The following is a 7,129-nucleotide window of genomic DNA, read 5'->3' on the forward strand; positions in this document are numbered from 1 at the left end:
ATTGTTTTAACTTGAAATTACAACTCATAGCTTATCCAAAGACAAATCTCAATTTGTCAGATGCACCCAAATCTCATTCAAAAGATTCAATTGATTAAAAGTAATAGCAAATATTTGGAGAACTGAGAAATCTGGAACTATCTGAAAATCATAAACGGCACACAAATGGCACATTTATCCTTTTATTGTGCACACACACCTTTATATATATTATATATATACACATACATATACACACACACACACACACAAACTGCATTGATCATTCTCTAAATGGAAGGCATTTGTTTAAACAAATGGCCCATCAAAGCATTTACCCACAGAATGGGTCCAAGCTGGTATAACCAGATGGGTCCAAGAGAAGGTGCATTACGACAGAAAACGGTGCACTTCACTGCATCCATAAACAGGTCAAAGATGAATGAGGGTTCAGCGCTTGCTCCCCTGCGCAGCTCTGAACCAGAAATATCCTACAGACAGAAATAAGAAACAGCTCACATTTCACCAACAAGCTCTTCCTGTAGGAAGCCACAAGTCTCAGACAGACAGACAGACATACAAGATGAATGTTAGACTGATGTGTGGTGAACCGATCCAGCCTCAATTAATAAAACTTAAATCAAAAACCTGGTTAAATGCAGTAGTCTTTAAAATGTCAACAATTTTGTTGAGTTGTAGATTAATGCAAAAATAAACATTTCAAATAATGTACAAATATACATGCTCTAAAGACAATTACTTAAATTCACATCTGTCATTTCACAAAATACTTTGTGGGGACACATACTGAAATTAATCCGCTTCAGGTGACAGGGGGTGCTACCATACGGTTTTGGTGAATTGATTACCATTCATATAAGTCACATACCATGGTTAAACTATGGTTAGTGTAGCAAAACCATTCTTAATTTATGCATACCACGATCTAACAACAACAACCTTTTCTTTTGTTTTATTAGTAAAACCATGGTGCGCAACAAACTAGCCTGTTCATAACTATGACAACACATTAAAACACCAGTTGCAACGTCAACAGACTAACAATAATGAGATACAAAATTAAAAACATGCCAAAAAGAACTCAAATATAAAGCGTTTTTATAAATGTCAAGAACATAAACTTACCACATTCAAAGATGACTTTTCTCTGTACTCACATGCTAGTGCAACTTCTTGTTTGTTACACTAATCTCTGACAGGTGTCGGGTTATTAATCACATCTCAACCAATGGGATTACGGCTTGTGAGTTAGTCCTGCCCACTGCTGAAGGAACTATCTGCGATTAAGCAAAAATTACTTTTTTTTTTAATCATCATCATCAGTCATAAGTATTCAAAGAGAGCAAACAATATATAATGTGCTGTTGAAATATATATAAATTTTTTGTGAGCAACTCAAAGATGGCGAATAAAGCAAGCGGTTTAACGTCTCATCACACCAGTTTAATCATGTCTATCTATACTAAACTCGCAAAACAGAGAACGTCTAACTGTAATGAACTGAATTACCTTATTAAGAGGAACGTCGTTTAGATGTGAAGTATCATCTTCTTACAGACACCAAACACTACAGAAAAACCAAACGCACATATGCTACAGCTAAATGTACACTAATGAGTTAAACTAATAAACTGTTTGATTGGTGTGTGGAGACTTGATTCACGATCTAACTCCAATATCCCAAACGAGTTCTTGACAGAATGTTGACTGGTTATTTTCTTGCTGTTTGTCAAATAAAACTTGTTCAGTTTTTTTGGTTGACTGTTGAACTTTTCTAAAAGCTCCTGAGTATGTTTGTTTTTTGTGTAAATGCAACATTTCATGATAAATGCCATTGCAGACGTGTCCTCAGTATGTGTGGTTTTGGAGTGCTGCTTACCACAAAATATATATGTGATGTCTTATCTAGAGCATGCTTTATCAATAAACAATTCATAATTAAATTATGGTTATGAAATTTTGTTCCAGAATGCATCAGTTAACTACTTTTTCTCCCACCTGTGATCATATCAACCATGAGAGATTAGATTGTGATGCACAAAAATATCAAAAGACGTTTACATTTTTGATTTACTAAAATAGCTTAGATTTCCCAATATGGCTCATATATGAGAGAGATCAATAATCTTGCGCAATACAATATTACAAAAATATAGCCGCAAGCGGCGATCTTCGGGGTCCAAGAATAAACGCCTTGTGTAGAGGATACAGTTATGTAACAACGGCCAAGCATCTTTTCTAATGTAATACGAGTATTCAAGTGTCTTTCTACGGAAGTATTATTTTATGTATTATACTACAATAGACAAATATTATTGTCTCTTCGTTTTAACTGGACCGCAATGCTGTCATGCCTGACAACTTGACAAATGTTTTCTGAATTTAGGATATATAAATATGAAGGTATTTTGGAGATCACAGATTAGACTTAGATTGCTTTAGTCTTTATTAAACTTCATGAAACTATAATGAATTTAATGCATAGTTAATATATTTTACCATTTACACAGATTTTAAACTATGCCATCTAAAAATATAGTTGTCTTGTGTACACATTAGTATCATGGCCTTCTTCTCTCATTTCCATTGATATAAATGGCTTGACATTTTATAAATTGCTGTAAGCACCCACGGCATCAGAAATTCATGAAGGTTGGCATGTTAACTTGTTGGCATTAGTACAATTGAAGGCAGCAATATGTAGGCTACTGCAATAAAGAGGCAACTTTTCATTTTAACTGGACAGCAAAAGTCATGTCATGCAGCTTGACAAATGTTTTTATCATTTTGATATATTAAAATTAAGGTAACATTTAACGATCTTTACGTGTTTGGAGAACACATATTCCTTTGCAAACTGATAAAGTTTATTCATACATACGAAACTATACTGAAACGATAATATCATAATTTTGAACCATTTACACTGATTTCAATTTATGAGCATTCATGTGTCATTCACATTGACATTAACAGTTGATCCCTGAGAAATTGCTGAAACAAAAAAAACTACTTACACTATGTTATCTGATACCTTCTGTGAGTATTGTCTATATAAAGCCTTCAGTTGGTAAATTTAAATATTAAGTAAAGGAAGTCAAAAATATATCTACGGACATGAAGCAAGTAAAACAGATTTATTTGTTATTCAGAGTGATGGAAACTGATAGGAAAAAAATTTAACTGATAAGAAAAAAAAAAGTCTTATCCTGTGGTTCCCTCTAATGGATAACATTAGTATAACGTGTTGTAGTCCGTTGGAAATTCTGAGTTGGCAAAAACCTCTTTTTCGATGTCCTCTTAAACTACTTGACTGATTCACACAAAATTGTGCATGTATCATCTATAGACAGTAATGACAAAAGGTTATCAAAACAATTTTAAATAGTCAAACGGTTTAGAAGATATTAGACCATTCATTTTGTAGCCATTGCTCCATACACTTATTAATCCACATCTTCTAATCCAAATTAATCTTGTCATCAGGGCCTATAGATGACACTTACAAAATTTAGCGTTAATTGGGCAAATGGTCTAGGAGGAGTAAAAAAAAAAAAAAAAAGATTTATAAAAAATGGTGGAATAATTTTAGGCATGGCAAAAAAATCCTAGATATATGTTTTGTTCAGTTATACTCAGAGAATCAGAGGAAAAAAATATTTTGATTGTAACCTGAATGGTTGCGGAGATATGACCATTTGGGACCATTCTGCCAAATTTGGTGTTTTGGACCTACGGTTTTGGCTGACCATACACTTTTAGGGCAGAAAAAGAAGATGAAGAAAATCAGTACAAAAACAATAGGGTTCTGGCACCTTCGGTGCTTGGACCCTTAATTAGTGATGCAGCACTTAATCATATTCCACCACTACGTACTACTTACTTAAAGCTGAGCTACTGTCATGCTAAAATTGTAGGTTAGTAGTGTTACTACTTTTAGTCTAACTTTTAGCTAGTCACTGACAAAAGTAAAAGAGAGAAGAAGAAAAAACTGAGTCTGCATTGATTGGCCTTAGGGTTCCTTGACCTAAACACAGGAAAAAATAAACTCATCTTACTGTAGCAGCATTTTAAGACAGAGTATACAGCATGCATTTCAAATAGATAAAGGATATAGTCTGAAATAGTTTGCTGAAGGCTTGGACAACAATTTGTGTTTCACTCTGATGGGCATGGATGGAAAAAGGTTACCTTGAACAAAGAACAGCACAGGGAAGAGCTCCGGTAGCAAGCATTTCAAAGTTGGACAAGATGTTCTGTCTGCTACTGCTTTTTTTCACTCAAAGTTCACTTACATCCCCCATATTGTCAATGTAAAACCACAGACCAACTACAGCAGCAATCTCTCACTGTGAACACACCGCATAACTGAATAAGATTAAGTCAACTACTACCATAAATGATAAAATGGTTATTGAAAGTGAGCCACTGAGAATTATTACTGACTTGATTTTGATTAAATATTATTTACATCTAAATGGTAATCGACATGAAACAAACCCAAAATCACGGCCCTAAACGGCTTAATATTCTGCATTCAGTTCAATTTAATTGTGTCTGTTACTCTGTGTGGTACTTGTATCAAGCCTGAAAGATGGCTTATTTGAAACAATGGAGTAGTTCATTCCATGATTGTATGTTGCTTCATAAAAGCCTGTATTGCAAAACAGATTATGTGGATCAAGTGCATTTTCAACATATTTTCAGTGTATGATGCAGGGCAAAAAACATATACTGTACTCTCAGTGCTGCTTCTGGAACGCAGCACCATGTGGCTCATGTGGGCTGTAATGTGTTAATACAGGCACAAAAATAACATGTGCAACTTATGCATCACAGAAACATAATGTGTAAAACAGGCCTTCATCTACTAGACCAGTGGTTCCCAACCCTGGTCCTGGAGGCACCCTAACACTGCACGTTTTGCATGTCTCCTTAATCAAACACACCTGATTCAGGTCATCAGCTCATTAGTAGATACCCTAAGACCTGAAATTGGTGTCAGAGAAAGTAGACATGCAAAATGAGCAGTGTTGCGGTGCCTCCAGGACCAGGGTTGGGAACCACTGTACTAGACTACTACACTACACAGAACAGACTACTTTAACATCTTGCATCACTTTTGTTGTTTGTATTGTACCTAGTGGACAGTGGCCTCATATTCAGCTGTGGCGGTTCCAGACGGTCCAGCTCTGCAACCACTTTATAAAACTGTAGGAAATGATGCAAGACTAAAGCAAGTCTAAATACACAGCATATGCCAACATAAAATGCCAATGTCTTTAAAAAAAACAACAAAAAAACAAGACCTACTTGTTTCTGAGAAGTAACAAAGATCAGCAAGATGGCGACATTGCCTTAATATAGCAGTTCAATAAACATTTATGTTTATAATTACGGATGTGATGTCAAGATGCTGACGCTAATGACGTCCGCGCTCTGGCAACAGACGCAGAGCGCCAGATTTGAAACAATTTACGGCAGCTGAAGAGAAATGTAGAAGTGTCAAAAGCGGCACTGTGGCTTCAAACTACAATTGTGCCCCCCGTTGATTAAGGTAAGTACATCACCGTTATTTTTTCGGGTAATGTTATCAGGTAACATTAAAGGCACAATATGTAAGATTTTTTTATTAAAATATCCAAAAACCATTAGAACAGTGTTATATATTTTGCTGACTTCTGTACTCACATTATCCCATATGTTTCGAAGAATGTTCAAATCCAGAGAAATAAGCAATTTTAACTAGTGACACGGACCGTCATCAAAGGCCCTGTCCCGAATGGCACCTTAAACCCTCACGGTCTTCCTCCGAGTCTGCACTTTCGTGAAGTAATGCCGCTTTGACTGTCGGGAGAAAGTCTGCTGCGGAGCTCGCGGTGCGGGCTTGGCAGAAGTGCGGATCGAGGGTGCATAATGGCCGTAAAGGGGGTACTTGCGAGCACCCTTCTGAACACTAAAATGATGATTGGGACACTCTACGGTCTCGTGGACTTAACGGACACGCGCACGCAGCGGCCATTGTATGTCCGTAAGACCGCAAGTGCACATGAAGTGTTCCATTTGGGACAGGGCCAAACTACGCCTTTGCCTCTTTGTTTATTTTGAATACGCGCCCTCTAGCGGCGAAAAGTACATATTGTGCCTTTAAGTTGGAAAGTATTTTGAGTTGAACGACTTTATCAGCAAGTGCAAATCATGATCGTCGTCACAGTGTCAACAACATGATTTAAACCTGACAAACTTTTAACATTACATTGTTAACTAACAATGTAAAATTGTTTTATACTTGTTATATTGTTGACAAATTGTGTACATTTGTCATGTACTTCACAATATACGTTATGCACTGTATATTATTCGGCTTTGTGTCAGCAAAATGTAGTGTAAAATGTGTAAACTCTATAGTTCCTTGCCTATTTGGACAAAAAAGGGAATTCGTTATATAACCCTATATGAACATTTAATACACTTTTAATTGCACGGAATCAACAATAAAAACAGCATTTCAGTTATGTATTATGTAATGCTTCGGTTTCTCTCCCATGCTCCCCAAAAACATCTGTTCTGGGAGTATGTACGGCTGCATCTAAAATCTCATACTTCAACTATACAGTAGGTGGCAAACAATATGTGAAAAGAATATGTCCGGAATCACATTATTCATAAAACAGTCCCTGGATGACCTACTATTTCCGGCTAAATTCTGAAGTGTGTATCTGGTGGACACTTTTCTATCACATGAGGCCACGGAAGAGGATTTGTGAATGGCAGTAAAGCAACACATCTGATGCAGGTAGGTTGCATGAAAATGACAACATGACAAATGTAATATGTCCTATACTTTCATACTATACGTAGTCAACTATATAGAACAAACCTTTTTACTGTAATTATTTGTTCAAAATATGTACACAGTCAGAGAGTATGTGATTTCAGATGCAGCCCACTTGTATGGCTATCCACTGTAATTACGTCATATTTACAACACTTAACTATAGGGGTCTTCAAATTTGCAAAAATACACCAAACTACATATAGTTGCTTTAATACCCTAAGAAACCTCTCCTTAGATCTTCCTAAGCACCAATTCATTTTATTCCACTTTTATCGGTGCAAATTTAAATCA

General features: G+C 36.1%; 1 long non-coding RNA gene across 3 annotated transcripts; it reads right to left on the reverse strand.

Moving 5' to 3' along the window:
• Positions 1 to 249: 249 nt before the first annotated feature.
• Positions 250 to 4,534, reverse strand: LOC107584053 (uncharacterized). Of its 3 annotated transcripts, none has more exons than XR_001609100.1 (4): positions 4,472 to 4,534; positions 4,192 to 4,349; positions 1,126 to 1,277; positions 250 to 470 (listed from the first exon to the last, which is right to left on the reverse strand). It is a non-coding gene; the product is annotated as an uncharacterized lncRNA (long non-coding RNA). The 3 variants fall into 3 exon arrangements; XR_001609101.1 differs by having other exon boundaries at positions 4,501 to 4,533; XR_001609099.1 differs by lacking the exons at positions 4,192 to 4,349; positions 4,472 to 4,534 and adding an exon at positions 1,510 to 1,631.
• Between the last annotated feature and the right edge of the window lie 2,595 nt (positions 4,535 to 7,129).

This window comes from Sinocyclocheilus grahami, unplaced genomic scaffold (genome assembly GCF_001515645.1).
Source record: "Sinocyclocheilus grahami isolate Dianchi unplaced genomic scaffold, SAMN03320097.WGS_v1.1 scaffold56.1, whole genome shotgun sequence".
NCBI lineage: Eukaryota > Metazoa > Chordata > Actinopteri > Cypriniformes > Cyprinidae > Sinocyclocheilus > Sinocyclocheilus grahami.